We start from the raw sequence: 20,553 nt of genomic DNA on the forward strand, positions 1-20,553 counted from the left end.
AGAGTAACTGTCTATAAAAGTAGTTGGCCTTAAAAAAGCAGCCAATAATGATTTGGCTCCATTCTTGAAGTTTCTGGTGCATTTACTGCATTGCCCCTGAGGCTGCTCTGAAGCTGAACTTCAGGTCTGCGGGTCCTACAAACTGCGGGACCAGGGGACCAGGGGACCAGGGGACCAGGGAAGAGTCCTGTAAGATGTCAGTGCTTCAAGCCCCTTGGGTGGAGGGCAGTTATCAGCAGAATGGACCTACTGGGTTAGTATCAAGGTTCAGTGAACGAATGCCCAGCCCCCGGCAAGTCCTCAGCACGGGACAACTACTTACTCTCACTATTACAAGCGGCAGGGCGTGGGCCTCCATTTGCTGCTTTGACCGATTCCTTTGAGGAATCTACTCTTCTCTTCAGGTTGATTGATGGTCAAGGGACATGGGAAACTTTTCTGGCCTAACTTTTTGTAAAAGAATTATATTTAATTACATTTTCAGCATTTCCCCAAGAATCACACCTTCCTACCCTTTCATCAGCAGAATTGGACCCACAGCTCCACATCTGTGTGAAAGGAGACTATCCTAGCAATACATGCCAGTCATCTATGCCCACAGACACTCCGGTTACACGGAGCCTTAGGGTGGAGCCTCTGGTTGGCGAAGAAGGTGCAGTGAGGACTGCGAGCTTGAATTTAATAAATAAAATAAGTACAACTTTAAAAAGTGTACCGGTGATGTATTGTGGAATTGTGCACCTGAAACCATTTAATTTTGTTAACCAGTGTCACCTCAATAAATCTAATAAGAAGGAAAAATAAAATTGAGATTTGAACTTCAGTTAAGGGCTGGGTTTTGCTTTCAGAACTCTATGGATTTCTAATAACACCTTCTAAGGAACCTTCTAATTGGTTCTATATGTTCTTTAATTTCCCAGCAGCGCAATGCTGAGCAGAACTGAGGCACGCACAAGCTTGCCTACCACCTGCCGCTTCTGGCGCTGTCCCAGGTGCTGAAGGAACCCGGGACCGGTGTGGTAGGATGTTATGACAGACACCAGCGGGTGCAGGAGCCTTTCTGTCTGTCCCCGCGTTTGCAGACGGCCCTGCACGTGTCCTGGCCCACCACCCAGCAGTGCTGCTCAGCTCGCATTGAATCTGCTCAGCTGCTCTAACGGAACCCCACAGCCTGGGCAGCTCATGTGACAGACGTCTGCATCAGCCTGGATGCTGGACGTGGGAGGGCCAGGTGTTGGCAGCCCTTGCTGAGAGCCTGCTTGCTGGCTGCAGGTGGCCCCTTCTCCCTGGGTCCTCGCGTGGCGGAGAAGGGCTCTGGTCTCTTCCTCTCCTGACAAGGGCATGATTCCACCAGAGGGGCTCCACCCATGACCTCATCTACCCCTAATCACCCCCAAGCCCACCTCCTAACTGTCCCACGGGGCGAGAGCCTCAGCATGTGGACATGGGGACCCAGGCATGTCTTCTTGACAGAACCTGTGACCCAGATGCACCCCCAGAAGCCAGGGGTCTACTGGGGAGAGGCCTCACCTGGTGAGGGCCACTGAAGCGCTTTCTGCTGGACCCTCTGCTCTGCAGGGGGCGACGCCCACTCGGGACGAGGGCATGTGCAGACACTGCGGCTGCCTTCTCAGTGCTGGCCCCTGATTGTTCGGGTGCAGAGCGAGCATGTCCTGTTGTCCCCGTCCCCACGCGGGCCCTCCTCGAGCACTGATTACCCGGCCTTGTGTGGCCCAGAGGGCAGATGCCCGGGGGAACAAGGACAGGTCCTTTCTAAGTTACACCAAGGCTCCAGTTCCACTGGAGGATTCCGTTGCCATGGACACAGATTCATTCGCTGTTGGGGCTCTAAGAAGGTCCCTGGAGGCCCTGAGGGACAAATGCTTCCTTTGGAAATGAAGTCGAGAGACCGAGCCTCCTCACTGAGCCTGGCCTCAAACCCAGTCCCTGTCTGACCCTCAACATACCCCCCCACCCCTGCAGAACTTCTGACAGATGAATTAAAATAACACTCTTTTGTTTAGTTTTCCCCCTGATTTCTGTTTTTTTTTTGTTTGTTTTTTGTTTGTTTTTTTACCATTTCCACTTCCTAAACGCTCAGGTGGTTTCTCTAGCATACCCGCATAACTGGTGTGTCTCCTTGATTTGGTGTTATTTCCCCTTCACCCCAGGGAGTGCACACATGTCTAGGTTCCTGTGCGTGCAGCATCCCTCTAAAGGCACGAGTCACAGGATGAGGTAATAAAGAACATAGCATGAGAGCAGCGCAGAGTTTAACTCCCTGAACCAAATAATCACTGTGTGCCCACCCTCAGCATGAAGTGTTAAGCTCTGCAGAGGTGTGTGGAGTAAAAGAGAAGTCCCTGGACGTCCCCCTCCGCCTTGGGGTGATGGCCAGCCCTCAAGAGCAGAGTCTGTTCTCACAGGGTGGAGTCCTGATTCTTCGCGCTCTGTGTCTGCAATCTCACCCCCATCTTGTTTGCCCGGAACATTCCCGTCTTCTTCAAGCCTCACCTGCCTCACAAATTGGCTCTCATGCCCCCCGGGACCGGGCACAGCAGACGTTCTTCTCTGTGCCTGCCACAAGCGGGTGATGCCACCGGGCAGACTGCAGCCTCCACCAGGAAGGGACGGTGTCCGGGCTGTGTGGTGCACCACATCCAGCCTTTAGCACGAAGCTGGCAGGCGGCAGGGCCCGAGAAAGTGTGTGCCCAGTGGATGAACAAGCGGCAGCATCGATCTCATCAAATACAATGACTTAAATATTCCCACACCGTCTTCTTCAGACTCCGTCTTTATTGTGGACGGAGTGGTTTTTTATTTTTATGTCCTGAGTGTCTGGCACAAGACTTGGCCCAGGGTGGCGTGAATGAAGGGGTGTGCCTGACTAAACACACAGAGGATGAGTTTTCTCCTGGTGCTTGAAACACACAGGAGCACGTACGAAATGAAATAGGTAGCGTCAGAGAAAGATCAGTCAGACATTTGGAAATGGAGATGCCATCATCGGTTGTGGGCTATTAATATGCCATTTGTACGTGGGGAGAGTATCAGGTTAGCAGAAATTACCCCATTGCCTTTCCACCCGCGACCAGCTGTCAGCCTCCTAGTCCACCCAATCCGCGTGGCAGGGTGGACAGAGGCAGGCTCTCCAGGTGCCTCGGTAGACTGACCCACTATTGATTAGCTGCTTGTCAATCATGAGTCACCCCATTAGTTATGTGTGTCTTCATCAGCAACCCCTGGGCCTCCAGGTGACAGGGCGCGGGGTAAGGAAAGAGGTGAGTGCAGTGAGGATGAGCAGGGCGCGGGGCTTGGGACGTCCGGGCCTCTCCTCCCAGCTGGCGGCTCCGTGCCGCGCACACACAGGGCACTGGGAGTGTCAGCCTTCCACTTTGGCCGGTTGTCACTCAGCCTCCCGCTTCACTTCCTCTGGCGGCTGACCCTAAATCTGATGAACCCCTCAATCACCCCTGACATCTGGCCTCAGAGGGTTCTCTGGACAAAAGCCAGCCTGAGACCTCAGACCTGCAGGGTAGGCCCCCTCTGTCCACTCCTGAGCAGGCCTTTCTGAGGCACTGACGTCCCGTGGTTTCTCCATCCTGCTAACCAGGCCGTGAGCTGGGAGTGGAGCCTGTGGCTGCAATTCTTTGTCTCCCTGGGCCCAGGCAGGGCCGATGCCTGCTAGGACCTCACTGTTAGCCCAGCTGACAGACTGTGTTTCTATCATCACAGGCCTTGGGATGGGCAGCCAGGTTGGCCCCTGAGGCCACTGCTGGGATGATGAGTCTGAGAGGCGCATCCAGCAGTGGGACTTCCTGACCAGGAAGCTGCTGTGTCTGGGGCTGAAGAGTGGAGGGGCCGTCCACTGCCGAGGCCGTGTCTCTCATCCTGCCCTGTACACAGCTGGGAGGGCCAGAGAGGCAGTACCATTGGTCGGATTAGAACTCAGAAGGCATCACCCTAAAAAACAGTGGATTGGGCTCCTGATATTTTTGCTGCACGTATATTTGAAAAATCCCAATTGAACTTGAAAATGAACTAGTTTTGTTTTTCTGCTATGGAGAGGGGTGCTCCAGACAGGGAGAGTCAAAAAGTAATGATTCAACCATTCTCACGCGAAACAACTTCTCTGAAAAGCAAAACAAAACAAGGGAGCAGATGACGACACACGGGCACACTCGCTGGGAGTTCTATGGATCAAAGAGCGGACGGATGAAGCGGTTCCCAGAAAGCACAGTGGTCCTTGCCATGGTGGGCTCCCGATTTCCAGTTATTTGACGAGATGACCAGGCGGTGGCCCTGCCTGCTTAAGCCTTAATGAGAGGGCATTGCTTCTGCCCAGCTCACCTGGTGAGGACATGCAGGCCAGGGGAGGACAGGTGCTACCCCCAGCTTTGCCTGCCACCTCATACGTTTATAAAACTCGATTTCCAGCCCCTTGCCCGGTGGCCTGTTCGCGTGACTCTGAGATGAGGACGCTGTTTGCCTCTGGTTCCCAGCCCTGGCCTCACATGGGTATTACCTGGCAAGTTTTTAAAACGTTGATGCCTCGGCCTCACCATGAAGGATTCCAATGAAGTTGATATGGGCTCCACACTGAGCATAGGTTATGCCATACTTTTATTTTTTAAAGTTCTCTGGGTGACTTAAATGTGCACAGAAGTCGGAGAATCGCCGCTGTGGACATACCAGGGTCCCAGGTGACCGCATGGTCCTTTGAGAAGACAGCAGCTTGGCCATCACCTGTCAGGGGACCGAGTACACCAAGGAGTTTGTGAAGAGACTTTTGATTTGCAGTATCTAACGGCACAGACTTCCTCACAGCCTCCTCCTCCCAAACTGAGAAATGGCAGATGAAGCATGACAAACGTGCCTTTAAGTGTATAGCTGCTCTTGCAAGAAAGAGAACAAAATCCCCAGTTCTACTAACAACAGAGAGAATTGGAAGCAGCCAGCACACCCACGCCCTGTGACTTATGGGTGTAAGGAAGGAAAGGGGGTGACAGTCTCAGTAACCAAGGGCTACTGACTAGAATCATCTGGGAAGATTCTGGGGAGACTGATGTCTAGTCTTACTTCAAATGTCATCAGCATTATTTACAAGCTCTTCTGGGTGATGCTACTACGCAGCCAGGCCGCTGTGGAATCGGGTCTTCATTCCCATGCCAAGGTCGGAAGCGAACCAACCATGCTGATGGTCACCACATTATTCAGCACAGCACTGGGCACCTGAGTCAGCCAAGCAGGGTGAGGGAAAGAAACACAAACAGAAAGCGTCCGGAAGGCGGAGCTCAGCCCCCATTCATTGCAAACGGGTGACTGTGTGCAGAACAGACCAGGAGAATCAATAGAAAGCCATGGGGACTAATAAAAAGTTGAACACGGTAGACAGATACAAGGAGAATGAGGAGAAACAGGCTGTATCTTTAATGATAGCAAATACAATTAGACCATGGCATATTTAAAAATGATATTCACAACACCAAAAGCCCGAAAGATAGTTTAGAATAAAGCTACCACAAACAAACAAGCAAATCCTTCATAGAGACAATAATAACATTTAAGCAAAGAAATGAAAGAAGATCTAAGGAAGCCAGCGGGTATACCATGTTCATGGACAAACAATTCAGGATTTTAATTCTTTCAATACATATAGGGTGTCCCAAAGATGTATATAACCTTTACTAGCTGATAGCTCAATTGATGCTTCTTTCTTTTCAGATTTAATCCATTGGAACTAATAATTATTCAAAGTGTATATACATTTTTTTTTGGAATGCCCTGTACGTGTTAAGCAACTTTCAGATTCCAGGTGGTATCCTGTGTGCAAACCTCTTACCTGATGGAGATTATACTATAAAGCATGGTGGACTAGATGCCAGTGAATCACATGGAGGAAAAGCAGAGCCCAGGAGGGGAGGCAGGCTGTCAGAATGGATGGTATTACTGTCCTGTACAGGACACTCCTGGAAGGACCACCTCAGAATGGATCCCGTGATTTAATATCTAAGCAGAGACCACAAGGAAGTGAGGGAGTGTGATGGGAAGGAACACTGTTCCAGACAGTGGATAAAGTGGCACAATGCCCCGAGAAGGTGCATGCGTGGTCTGCGGAAGGATAGGCAGCAGGTGTGGCAGAGTGTGAAGGTGTGTGGTGGGGCACAGATGGGATTCTAGCAGGAGGGTGCAGCTTAGCCCCAGATGGCTATTGTGAGGAGTTTGGCTTATCGGCCGTGAGCATGATCTAACATAGGTTTACTAGTAAATGGATCCTCTGGATTCTGTGCACAGGTGGAGGGAAAGAGAGCCAGGGTGGAACCTGCATGCATGTCTGAGGCGATTGCTGCGATGCAGGTGGAAAACAGCTAGGTGCTGCGATGGAGGGGCTGAGAGTGGCCACACTCTGAAGGTAGGACCAATCAGACTTGCTAAGGAGTTCTCCACAGAGGGTGAGAGGAGGAGCATGGTCAGGATGACTCCTGGTTCGGGCCACCAGCACAGGGAGGACTAGCCCAGGGCCCGGGAAACCATGGAGGAGGAGGGGTATCAGGGTTCAGTTTGGACTCTAACTCTTTGGGTGATTATTAGGGTTGCCTCATGTGACATTCTGGAGCTGGGAAGGAGGAGGGAGGTCGAGTCCGCACATGAACATTGGGGCTCGTTAGTTTACAATGGTCGTGTAGAAGACACTCCCTGAGATAGAGGTCCTGAGGAGGGGGTCACAGGCCGCCAGCATCGCATCACCTGAGACTTGATGGAAACGCATGTCCCTGCGGCCCACCCCAGGCCTGCCGAATCAGAAACTTCAGAGTGGGACCCTCCAGGTGAGGGACCCGGGGGCAGAGGCTGCTCTGAGCCACTTTGCACACACAGAGAAGGGTGGCCTGGGCCCTGAGCCTCAGACCTGCTGAGCCCAAGGGCAGCTGGAGATAAGAAAGGAGTCTCCCAGATCAAGGCGCAGCTCAGGGCAGTCCATGCAGCAGCTGGGAAGTGTGCAGCATGTGACAGCTGGTTCTGAACCCCAGGTAGCAGAAAAAGGGGAAAGATGGAGAAGACCATTGTGAGGAAGCAGTAGCAGGATTAACCCAGAAATCACAGCAGTGGAGCAGGTTCCTGTGAGAAAGTGGCTTCTCCAATGGACGGAAGAAACATGGACTCGCTAAGATCTGGTGTGGAGACAAGTGGCTGCCCACCTGGGAAAAGGAATGTTTCAATCCCCACATGACACCACATGTGAATGTGTATTCCAGGTGGACCAAAGCCCACATGCAGAGAGCGAATGAGGATAAGGCCTTTTTATTTTTTTTATATATATAGTGCTTGGGCATATCTCATTTGATCCTCATATAATCCTATAAGTTCTGCAAGGCAGATGCATTTATAGAACTCAAACATGGGTTATTCTTTTGTAAAAATAATTCTTTATTGTTGAAAGTATTGCATATGTCCCCCTTCCCCACTATTGGTCCCCATACTCCCTCCACACCCCCACAACCCCCACCCCAGACTTTCAGTACCCTGTTGTCTGTGTCCATGTGCTATGCATATATGCATACAAGGTCTTTGGTTGATTACCTCCCACCACCCACCCTCCCCCGCCTCCCCTCTGAGATTCCGCACTCTGTTCCATGCTTCCATGTCTCTGGATACACTCCATTCATCTGTTTATTTTGTTACTTAGATTCCACATATGAGTGACATCATGTGATACTTGTCTTTCTCTGACTGACTTATTTCACTCAGCATGATACTGCCCCGGTCCCTCTATGCTGTCTCAAAGGGTAAGAGAACCTTCTTTTTACAGCTGCATAGTATTCCATGGTGTAAATGTCCCACAGCTTTTTATCCACTCATCTACTGTTGGGCACTTGGGCTGTTTCCACACCTTAGCCATTGTAAACTGTGCTGCTATGAACATATGAATTCCTTCTGATTGGTGCTTTGGGTTTCTTAGGATATATTCCTAGAAGTGGGATCACTGAGTCAAATGGTAATTCCATATTTAATATTTTGAGGAAACTCCATACTGCTTTCCATAATGGTTGCACTAGTCTGCATTTCCACCAGCAGTGTACTAGGATTCCATTTTCTCCACATCCTCGCCAGCACTTATCATTTGTTGATTTGTTGATGGTAGCCATTCTGACAGGTGTAAGGTGATACCGAATTTTGTTTTAATTTGCATCTCTCCAATGATCAGTGACTTTGAGCATGTTTTCATATGTCTCTGGGCCATCTGTATGTCCTCCTTGGAGAAGTGTCTATTTAGGTCCTTTGCCCATTTTTAATTGGCTTGTTTGTCTTCCTTCTGTTAAGTTGTCTGAGTTCCTTATATAGTCTGGCTGTTAACCCTTTATCAGATGTATCATTGCCAAACATGTTCTCCCATACAGTGGACTCCCTTCTCGTTTTGTTGATGGTTTCTTTTGCTGTGCAGAAGCTTTTAATTTTGATATAGTCCCATTTGTTTATTTTGTCCTTAGTTTCCTTTGCTCTGGGAGATGTATCTGTAAATATATTGCTACCAAAGATGTCTGAGAATTTGCTGCCTATGGTTTCTTCTAGGATTTTTATGGTTTCACAACTTACATTTAAATCTTTTATCCATTTTGAGTTTATTGTTGTGTATGTTATAAATTGGTGGTCTAGTTCCTTTCTCTCTCTCTCTCTCTCTCTCTCTCTCTCTCTCTCTCTCTCTCTCTCCCTCCCTCCCTCCCTCCCTCCCTCCCTGCCTCCCTGCCTCCCTCCTTCTTTCTTTATATCTTCCTTTCTCTTTCTTTCTTTCTTTCTTTCTTTCTTTCTTTCTTTCTTTCTTTCTTTCTTTCTTTCTTCTTTCTATGTATCTGTCCAGTTTTCTGAACACCATTTATTGAAGAGACTGTCTTGATTCCATTATATGCTCTTGACTTCTTTGTCAAATATTAATTGAGCATAATGGCTTGGGTCAATTTCTGGGTTCTCTGTTCTCTTCCATTGATCTGTATGCCTGTTTTTGTACCAGTACTAGGCTGTTTTTATTATGATGGCTTTGTAGTATAACTTGAAATCTGGTGTTGTGATTCCTTCACCTTTGTTTTTCTTTCTCAACATTGCTGCAGCTATTTGGGGTCTTTTTTGATTCCATATAAATTTTTGGAGTATTTGTTTTAGTTCTGTAAAATATGTCCTTGGTAATTTAATAGGGGTTGCATTGAATCTGTAGATTGCCTTGGGTGGTATGGACATTTTAATGCTGTTAATTCTACCAATCCATGAACATGGTATATTCTTCCACTTGTTTATATCTTCTTCTATCTCTTTTTCAATGTTCTGTAGTTTTCTAAGTACAGTTCTTTTGCCTCCTAGGTTAAGTTTATTCCTAAGTATTTTAATTTTTTGTTGCAATGTAAATGGAATTATTTGTTTAGTTTCTCTTTCTGCATATTCATTATCCTATCTAGTAAAGAAGGAATATGCTAATTGACCCTCATGCTGCCACAAAGATGGAGGCACCCACAGCCAATAAGGAGGGAATATGTTAATTGACTGCCCCGCCCTTAAAGATGGTGGTGCCCACAGCCACAAGATGGCAGCACACAGTCCCCTCAGCCCCAACAGGGCAGAAGGTATGCAGCAAAGGCCAGCACGCCCCCTGGTGGGCCCAGCCACTCTGTGTGCCTGCCGCTGGAGTCCCCCAGTCCCCTCAGCCCCCAGCTGCCCAGGGCCGGCCCAAAGTGCAGGAAAGCCTTGAATGGCGGCTGCCCAGCAGCCCGGGATGACCCGAGGCTCAGGTAACCATGGCCAGCCGAGGCTTTTGCTGCCAGCAGTGGCAGTGGCAGCAGCAGAGGTGTGATGGGGCATCACCCTCTCCTGATCGCCAGGTCGCCTCCCATCCCTGAGGGCTCCCAGGCTGTGAGAGGGGGCAGGCTGGGCTGAAGCACCACCCCTTCAGTGCATAAATTTTCATACACCAGGCCTCTAGTTTGTGTATGAAAAGCCATCGATTTTTGGGTGTTGATTTTATATCCTGCTACATTGCCAAATTTATTTATTTATTTATTTATTTATTTATTTATTTATTTATTTATATTTTTGTTGATATCAGAGAGGAAAGGAGAGGGAGAGAGACAGAAACATCAATGATGAGAGAGAATCATTGACCGGCTGCCTTCTGCACAACCCCTACCAGGGATCAAGCCTGCAGCCCAGGCATGTGCCCTTGACTGGAATAGAATTCAGAATCCTTCAGTCTGCAGGCTGATACTTATCCACTGACTAAAACCAGCTAGGGTGCCAAATTCATTTATTATGTCTTGTACTTTTTTGGTGGAGTCTTTAGGGTCTTCTAGGTACAATTTCATGTCATTTGCAAATAATGAGAATTTTACTTTCTCCTTTCCAATTTGGATACCTTTTATTTCTTCTTCTTGTCTGATCACCGTGGTTAGGACTTCCAGAACTATGTTGAATAAGAGCAGTGAAAGCAGACATCCTTATCTTGTTCCTGTTCTTAGGGGAAATGCTTTTAGTTTTTGCTCATTGAGTATGATGTTGGCTATAGGTTTGTCATGTATGGCCTTGATAAAGGTCATATATGACCATTGCTGAGAGTTTTTATCAAAAATGGGTATTAGATTTTGTCAAATGCTTTTTCTGTGTCTATTGATATGATGATGTGATTTTTGCCTTTCAATTTGTTTATGTGATGTATCACATTTATTGATTTGTGAATATTGTACCAGCCTTGCATCCTGAAATAAACCTCACTTGGTCATGGTGTATGATTTTTTTTAACATATTGCTGAATGCAATTTGCTAATATTTTGTTGAGGATTTTAGCATCTATGTTCATCAGGGATATTGGCCTGTAATTCTCTTTCTTTGTAGTGTCTTTATCTGGTTTTAGAATTAGGATAATGCTGGCCTCATAAAAAGAGTTTGAAAGTTTTCCTTCCTCTTGTATTTTCTGAAATAGTTTGAAGAGTATAGGTCTTAGTTCTTTGAATGTTTGGTAAAATTTCCCTGTGAAGCTGTCTGAATCTGGGAGTTTGTTTGCTGTGAGTTTTTGATTACTGATTCTATTGCATCAGTTGTTATTGGCCTGTTCAGGTTTTCTGATTCCTACTGATTCAGTTTTGGGAGATCATATTTTTCTAGAAATTTGTCCATTTCATTTACATTGTCCAGCTTGTTAGCATATAGTTGTTCATAGTACTTTCTTACAATCCTTTGTATTTCTGTGGTGTCAGTGGCTACTTTAACACTTGTTTCTGATTTTATTTATTTGGGTCCTCTCTCATGGTTTCTTGATGAGTCTGGCTAATGATTTATCAACTTTTTTTATTCTTTCTAAGAACCAGCTCTTGGTTTCATTGATTTTTTTGTATTGTTGTTTTTTTTAGTTTCTATGTTATTCTTTTCTGCTCTAATCTTTACTATGTCCTTCCTTCTACTTACTCTGGCTTTTCTTGTTATTCTCTTTCTAGTTCTTTAAGTTGTAGGGTTAAATAGTTTATTGCTGATTTTTCTTGTTTTTTTTTTTTTTTTTTTTTTGAGATAGGCCTGTAGTGCTATGAACTTCCCTTTCAGGACTGCTTTTGCTGTGTCCCAGATATTTTCATTTGTTTCCAGGAAGTTTTTTATTTCTTTCTTGATCTTGTTGGTAATCCATTCATTATTTAATAACATGCTATTTAGCCTCCAGGTGTTTGAATATTTTGGGGTGTTTTTACTGTAGTTGATTTCTAATTTCATTCCACTGTCATCTGAGAAGAAGCTTGATACGATTTCAATCTTGAAATTGTAGAGACTTGCTTTGTGTCCTAACATGTGGTCTATCTTTTAGAATGACCCATGTGCACTTGAGAAGAATTTGTATTCTGCTGTTTTGGGGTGAAATGTTCTATAAATGTCAATTAAGTCCATCTGATCCAGTGTGTCCTTTAGAGTCACTGTTTTCTTGTTAAGTTTTTGTCTGTAAGATCTAACCAGTGAAGTCAGCAGTCTGTTAAAGTTCTCTACTATGACAGTATTGTTGCCTATCTCTCCATTAAAGTCCTCTAGATGTTTTTTATATATTTAGGTGCTCCTATATTGGGTGCATATATGTTTACTAGGGTTATATCTTCTTGTTGGATCAATCCCTTTAGTATTATGTAGTGACCTTTGTTGTCTCTTGTGATGGCATTCATTTTGCAGTCTAATTGTTGGAAATGAGTATTGCTATGCCAGTTTCTTTTTCATTTGCATGGAAAATTTTTTCCATCCCTTCACTCTCATCCTGTGTGTGTATTTTGTTCTGAGGTGGGTCTCTTGTAGACAGCACATAGTTGGGCTGTGTTTTCCTATCCATTCCACTACCCTATGCCTTTTGATTGGGACATTTAATCCATTTACATTTAGAGTTATTATTGATAGGTACTTATTGCCATTTTAATTCCGTATGCCTAGGTTTCTCTCTCCTTTTCTTCTCATTACAGCAGTCTCTCTGGGATTTCTTATAATTCTGGCTTGGTGGTGATGTACTCCTTTAGCCTTTTTTTTTTGTCTGGGAAGCTCTTTATTTGACCATCTATTTTGAATCATAGGCTTGTTGGATATAATAATCTTGGTTTCAGATCCTTGCTTTCCATTACCTTGAGTAGTTCATGCCATTCCCTTCTGGTCTGTAGTGTTTCTGATGAGAAATCAGGTGTCGGCCTTATGGGAGCTTCTTTGTAGATAACAGTTTGCTTTTCTCTTACTGCCTTTAAGATTCTCTGTTTGTCTTTAATTTTTGGCATTTTAATTATGATGTGTCTGGGTGTGGGCTTCTTTGGGTTCTTCTTGCTTGGGGTTGTCTGTGCCTCCTGAACTTGTGTGACTTCCTTTACCAGGTTAGGGATGTTTTCTGCCATTATTTCTTCAAACACATTTTCTATCTCTTTCTCCTTTCTGCCTCTTCTGGCACACCTGCTATTTGAATATTGCTATGTTTCACATTGTCCCCAGCTCCCTTTTGCTGTCCTCCTGTTTTTTAATTTTTTTTTTTCTTTTTGGTTCTCTGATTGAGTGATTTTTTTCAACTCTGTCTTCTAATTCACTGATTTGATCCTCAGCTTCCCCTACTCTGCTGTGTATTCCTTCCAATGTGTTCTTTATTTGTGTTATGTCATTCTTTATTTCCCACTGTTCTTTTTCATAGTTACTATATCTTTTTCCATGCTGTTGAGCATCTTTACCATCATTATTGTGAACTGTCAGATAAATTTTTTATCTCTGCTTCATTTATCTCTTCTGGAGAAGTCTCTTATTCTTTCATTTGGGGGTTGTTCTTTGTCTCCTCATTTTGGCTATCTGTTTGGGTTTGTGACTATGTATTAGGTAGATCCTCTACACCTCACAATCTCTAGTGCAGGACAGTGTTAAAGGCTGTTTCTGATCTAATTAGATCAGGCAGAGACTCAAAGCCTCCAGAGACTGCCTCTTTCTACAGACTGATAGGATTCCAACTTTAATTGCCCCCAGAGAGTCATCCTCAGGTGTGGCGAGAGGTTGTTTTTTGTTTTTGTTTTTGTTTTTGTTTTCCAACAGGGTATGGCAGTTGTTTCTAACTGGAATTGTTGGATATAATAATGTAGTCTCTTAAGTGGCCTCAGGGCAAGGTGTTTTCCAATAGGCTGTGTTGACTGTCTTCCCCCCAGGCAAGGAAGATGTCTATGTGGGAAAGATGTCCTCTGCTGTATGAGGGAATGGCTCATCCCAGGAAACTTGGGGTGTCTGCTTCCTGAGCTCTATCCCCTGAGTCCCCAGTCCTGGTTTCTGCTCTCACAGCTCTAGTCCACTCCTCCCTCCTTCTGCCAGAGCACAAGATGGGTGGCTCCATGGGGAATTTTGTGTATTGGCCCTTTAAGAGGGTGCCTGAAGTTTTAGCCATCAATTCCTGGCAGACAGCACCCCACTGCTTTTCACAGCCAGATGTTATGTGAGTACCCTTCTAAGCTGTGCTCTCTGATGGGGCCCAGCTTGGGGATTAGATCCCAGAGCTCTCAGTGGAAACCCCCCACAGCTGAGATATCTCTCTGTAACCTCAGCTACTGTCTATGGAAGCCCGGCCAGCCCGTTGGCGCCTCTGCGCCTCCTACCCGTCTCTATGTGGTCTCAATTTTCTGTCCTCGGGTGTCAGGGTTCTCTCCTGCGAGTCTTCCATTGATTATTCAGGAAGTTGTTCTGTATTTTAGTTGTAACTCCAGTTTGGTCCTGGGTGCAAGTCCGTGCAGCATCCACTACCCTGCCACCATTTTTAATCTCTCCTAAGGCCAGGTCTTGATCTCCCCAGGATAGAAACACCTTGAGAAAAAAGACTGACAAGATTGCCTACAACAAAACCTGAGCTATCTGAGTGGTGAAAGCCAGTTCCACAAACTGGAAGAAACACTTTGGAGCACGCACCCAGCAAAGATTGATACTTAGAATAAAAAAATAACAATTTTCTAAAAATGATAGGAAAAAATAAGTGCCTGGCAAAATATTTTAACAAGAAATCTGTAGGGGAGGAAACCTCAATGTCCAGGTTACTGCCCAGACCATGCTGCCCAACATACAGGTGGACAACCAGGGAGAAACCCTGACTCAGGAGGACGGAGCCTCGCTTTGGAACAGGATGGGTGTGAGATTAAACCCCTGACTCAACCCAGAGCCTTGGTTCTTTCCACAGACCCTGCAGAGCCGATGAAACTGAGCTTCCCCAGCTGGTCCTGTGCCCAGAGTCCCTGCAGCCTCCGTTCTCCACCATCAGAGGAGCATAAGAAGAGGACGGGGAGGAGGTGAGAGGCCTAGCTCCCTGCCCCTGCTCCGGGCACAGTTCTGTCTGGAGACAGATCCCTAGTGGTGGCTCAGGGCCCGTGGTTCTGAGCCGTGAGCATGCCAGCATGGTGTGCCTGAGGCTGTACGATGCCCAGGGGCACACACCAGATGGCATGATGTTGTGGGACTGCACTATCACTGACTCACACGCGTGTCCTTGGAAACAGCCTTTCATTACAGTGGTTTGCTGTTGGTCACTTACAACAAATGGGCTTCCATTTAGTTGTTGTATTTTGCCAGTGAATCTGAAGTAATGGGGAAGGTGCTGCTGCAGGGAACAACATTTTTGGAGAAGCAGGCTGGGCTTCCTGCAGCAGCTGGCAGGGAGGGGTGTGGTGCGGACCTGTTAGGTTATCTCATCCACACCCACCCAGTGCACATGCAGGACCACAGTCTCCCGGCTTTGACCGGATGCCAGAGGATGCGGAATCACCAGACAAGAAGACATGGACCCTGCTCCAGGGAGGTCAGAGCCCTTCAAACCAGCTTCACAAATATTAACGAGCGCCATTCTCTCCTGGGCACAGGAGAACACAGGGGGATGCAGGGGCAGTCAGGCTCCTACAGCTACTCTCCAACGGGATGTGCAGAGAGGAAGGCAGGAATTAAAGGCAGCATCACATATCCGTTCATTCGCTCATTCATTCAACCCATGTGGAGCGCCCGCGTGTCCAGTGGTGGGACGCAGGTACTCTGAGAAGAAATCCCAGCAAGGAACACCCCGATTCGGGCCCCTCCACGGGAGAAGGCCCGGAGGCACTGGGACAAGGCGTGGGTGTGGGATCAGTCCCACTCTGGGGCGCCTGATACCGAGAGGCAGGTCCAGGCCGCGTGCCCGGCTTCAGTGCCTCTCAGTTCCACCATCTCTCCTGACCAGGATCCTGGGGCCTGGGCGCCAGGAAGCGTCAGGCCCTGCTCACAGCAGATCCTCCCACCAGGGGTGCTGCTCGGCCACTTATGTGATGGCGTAATGGCCCTTAGTGACACAATTTCTTCTAGAATATGAAGGCGATTTGGTTAAAGGAAACATTATTAAATCAGTGGCCAGATTGGGGGGCTATGGTATGGAGGTTTTTTTCTTTCCTCTGCTTTTGTTTAAAAAAATGTGAACAGCCTGAAAAAACGTGCGGGGAGGTCCCGCCTTTTCATCATTGAAACAAATCATTTGAAAATGCAGCCTCCTGCATGTGGGGCAGGAGAGGAGGTGTGGGCAGACATAAGCAGTAGATGATGCCTCCTGCCAGGAATCAAGTAGTTAAGGATGTGGCCAAAGCAGGATGAGCCTAAGGAGGAAAATGACCCAGAGTCAGGCAGGGCGGGAGGGGCATGCTGAGGAAGGGCGGTCTGGAGATACAGTGGTGTGGGGCACTTGGGGTGGCGCAGGCAGGAGGGGGCAGGGGAGGAGCTCCCAAGGGTTCCCTGTCTTTATTTTTGGGAAAATACCCGCAACCCACACTCAGCACTGCACTGAGGGAGTGGGGCGGCCTTTATGAAGGTGTGTGTGTGTGTGGGGGGGGGGGGCTGGTAAGGGGGGGCGGGGCACATTGCACAGCCCGGAGCCGCCGCGTGGGTGGTGTGACTGCGCTGCGGCCTCCCTCGTCCCTTCTGTGAAACATTATTTTAAAAATATTTGTTCCACTTACAGGAGCCAGCCATCTGCTCATGAGAATAACCAGCGGCCTGAAGACGCCGTGCTCGGGCCCTGCACACGCCGAGGCCCTGCATCAGGAGGGCCTGTCGGCCTCCTTTCTTTGTCCCCGTGGTTGGCTGTGAAGGTGTGTCCTCCAGTTTGCAAATGGTGAGAGCGGCAATGCGGCCACTCCCCTGCCATTTTGGGGAAATCTCTGGCAAGGATGCTGGGCAAAACTTCCAAGCAGAGTGGCCCAAAGGGAGCCTCAGGCTGAGGACCAAATCCAGGCTCCGTCCCTCAGCCTGGCCCTGTGCCCTGCAGTCAGTCCATGGGGACACTTCGGTGGAGTTTCTGTGGTGCTGCTGGCCCTGCACTGACCAGCCCAACGCCCCACCCCCCCCGCCCTCCCCCGCATTCTAACAGGGGGCAGGCATGAAATCACCAGGAAGGTGCCTTACCTCCCACTGGCAAAGGCTGATTGGACCAGCCTGGATAATTGACACTCAAGGTCCAATCAATCAGGTGGGAAGGAGAGCTTAGCCACACCCACACACAAACCCCAAGAACCCGAGGAGGCGGGGCAGCAGGGAGCAGGGAGAAGGACAGGCAGACTCCAGGAGGCAGACTCCAGGAGGCAGACTGAGACAGGAGTGGAGCAAGCTGGCCAGAGGCGGGGCCTGGAGACATCTGTGTCCAGCTGCACCCTAAACCTCACCTGCACTCCCGCCACTGGCTGTGATGAGACCAGCCTGTGTCTTTCAATAAATCCACCCTTTTTACCCGTTTGCTGTAGGAGGGGATTTTGTCAGAAGTTAGACCCATTCATCGGGGTTGCAGATGTGCCTCCAAAGTCAGCTCAGAGCCCTGCCCTTGGCCTTTCCGGGGTCCTGGGTGTGCCCTGCAGAGCTGAGCCCCCACCCGTGTCCCCGGAGCAGGCCCATGGCCCCGCTTCTGTCTCCTCCGTCGGGTGCTGTGCCTGATGGAGGCGGGTCACCGCCGGCACCTTCTCTCCTTGGGCCCCGCCTGGGGATGGGCTGCCCCGTTCTCATCTGGGGTGAGAGCTGACAAGTGTCCGCTAAGGCGCCTGAGCAGACTGGAGCCCATGGAGGAGCATGGCAGGGTTACAAGACCCTTTGGCATAAAGAATGTGTCACAAGCTGGGGTCAAATCTGGATTGGCAACACGCTGCCTTTGGTTCTTTTAAAGGACCCACCAGCCTGTCCCTCCCTCCCAGGTCCCTTCTCCTAACTCCTTCCTCCGTGGCATCATCCTGGCCACGCACTCACTTGTGTATAAGCAGACACAGCAAACACATGGTCACCGTCCCCGGGACAGCAGACCACCGCCCCACGCGAGGCCTCAGCCGACTGCTGCCCGCTGTGCGGGGAAAACGCCTCATTGCCGAAACCTGCAGAGGCTCGGGCTGTCCTCGAGTCCGTGGGGAGGGCGTGGGGCTCGCCCGCACCATGGTGGAGAGCGTGCAGGAGGAGGTTATGCAGACCACACAGGGCCTCGGTGGTGGTGACGGCCCCTCCCCGGCCGGCTTATTTTCTCTGTCCTCACAGGACGGTCTTTATTAGCTTTACACATACATGCATGTGTTTTAAAATTAAGCATGCACAACACATTCTAAAAATGCGTTAATGGCATCAGTCAGTCTTGCATAAATATTGCCATTTGGGGGTGGCCCAGTTCAGGGAACTGCATAATTGTGCTTTAGTCCTTAAATTGAACAAGTTTAAGGCCTGACATGGAGGCTAAGAAGGTTACAGAATAATAGCAATATCTGCGGATGGGCAAAAGTAGGCTTACAGTCATGGGTAGGTGAAAGAGCGTATTCTTGTTCTATTATTTATTCGTTAATCAATCATTGTTAACCTACTTTTGCCCACCCCTTGTAATGACACGTGTGATATATGTGCTCCTCCTTCCCAGGACTCTGACGGAAACCACAGGGTCGTAAATGACCGTGGTCCATTTGAGGGTTTCAGAAAAGCCAGCCTACCTCCTCGTTGGTTTGAGGTAACACAGAAGTTCAAGTAGAAAAAGGTTTCTGTTGTTAGTGGGGACGATTTCTTGACCCACGTGAACTGCGGCGAGCCCAGGCGCTTGCCCAGATGTTGAGAAATGCTAGCAGTTCTTGGGCCGCTGTCACCTGCCTGGGCAGCCTCCCAGGCAGCCAGCACGATGCATGTCCTTCCTGTGGGACAGTGTGGGGACCGTCGCACAGCCTGGACACACCGCAGTGAAGACAGGTGAAGGGACTGACAGAGGCCTCGGCCACAGCGAGGCCCAGCTTCACTGCCCAAGTCAGATCGGACCGAGGCCTGCTGTCCTCCAGAGACATGACTCTGAGCTGCAATATGTGCAACAAACTCCTGTCTTGCTCAGCCGCCGAGAGTGAGGTGAGAGCGACGGGCCCAGGAAACCGAGGGCGCAGGCTGACGGTGTTCTGTGTGACCGCCCCTGAGTGTCCCAGCTGGGCTGAGGGTCCTCCATCCCCGGGGGTGAGGGGTAGACACTCTGTCTCCTAACACAGACCCCGCACACAGACACAACTGTCTCCTGGGCACTCCCGAGGCCTGGGCCCACCCGGCAGGCAAACAGCCCTTGTGTCATTCTTTGGCATCTCTCGAACCGGACAGGGAACTCCTGGGGCCCAGGCTTGGAGTCAAGTCTCCTCCCCAGAAAGCAGCACAGGGTCGGAGCTCTCGTGCGCAGGTTACTCACGTGGGCAATGAGGCAGGATGTTCGAAATGAGAATAGCTTCAGAAAAGCCCAGAGCAGCCCAGGCCCACATGTAATAAATATTTATTCGGTGGCCTTAAAATTGTATGAATTCATCCCTCAAATCACTTGTTTGAGAATGTTTTTACTCTTCTGGTTAATTCGCCTTTTCGAATCCTGCTTTCACTTTCAGGCAGGAGGAGAGGCGTGTTCCAGGTGTTGAGGGGCCATTCCAGCCCGGCAGAAAGCGCGTAACCCCGGCCTCATTTAGAAAACAGGCCTGGGGCCAGGCTCCCGGAGGCGCACCCCTCCTGTGGCACAGCCGTCCATGGCGGCCTTCCAAGTCACATCCAAAAGCAGTTGGGGCTGCAGCTGCTGTGCTGGGAGATGCATTTCCGGAGACCAGCAAGGCCTGAGCGAGGAATGGACCCAGGGCCTCGGTGGGACACGGAGACTGAACGGCAAGGGGTCTCGGGCACCTTCCAGCTCCCCAGCAGCGCAGATGGAATCGCAGGCGCCCTGGGTTCTGAGCTCCCTCTTGCGCCTGCACGCTCAGCTGCCTGCACCCGCCTGTAGCACTGAGGGCATCCTCGTTTCCCTCCCCTCCAGCATCTCCATCAGCTACTCATGCCCTCATCTCCAGGCGAGCCGTTGGGAGTGCTGGTAACCGCTCACACTCCGCCCAGCTGAAGTGCGGACGCCTGAGTGCAATTTCAGGGCCAGGAGAAGCGAATCGGTTGCTTGGACACACAGGACAGTGCTCTCCTGCCCTGAAGGGGACTCCCGGGGACCCCTCGTCCAGAGGAGCAGTGGGGCCAGAAGTGTGCTGGCCCACGACTGGCAGCCCAGAGTCTGTGTTGGATGGTGGAGCACAGGTATCCCTGTACAACCCCTCGCGCTCCTGGTCCCTTCCCATAATCAGACGTGTCCCCATCTCCATCTACACAGACCCCTCTGCTCAGCCTCTGTCCCATTGCTAGGTTTTACTTTCTTCAAAACAATAACGCTTTGAGATAATCTTGTGAGTTCATTTATTTTGGATCTGCTCCCACCTCTAGAATCTAAGAACGGAAGGGAGTGAACTCAAGTCAGTCTCTTAGCTCGCGTCCCCAGTGCCAGGCACAGTGCTGGGCGGCAAACACGGCCGAGAAATGCGTGGATTTATTGAAAGGATGAAGCAGCCCTGTGTGGGTGAATGCAGACGAAGGTGGCTGAGGGGAGCCATGCCAGGGCCGCTGGGAAACGGAACATGGCGCAGGGAGGAGGGAAACAAGGACACATTCCATGCGAGACCTCAGAGAAAAAACAAGTTTGCCGCCACTGCAATGAAAATGAGTCTATTTCAGACAGATGGGCACCATCGCAATGAC

Source organism: Myotis nattereri (genome assembly GCF_964212035.1).
Source record: "Myotis nattereri genome assembly, chromosome: 8".
In the NCBI taxonomy this organism is placed as follows: Eukaryota; Metazoa; Chordata; class Mammalia; order Chiroptera; family Vespertilionidae; genus Myotis; species Myotis nattereri.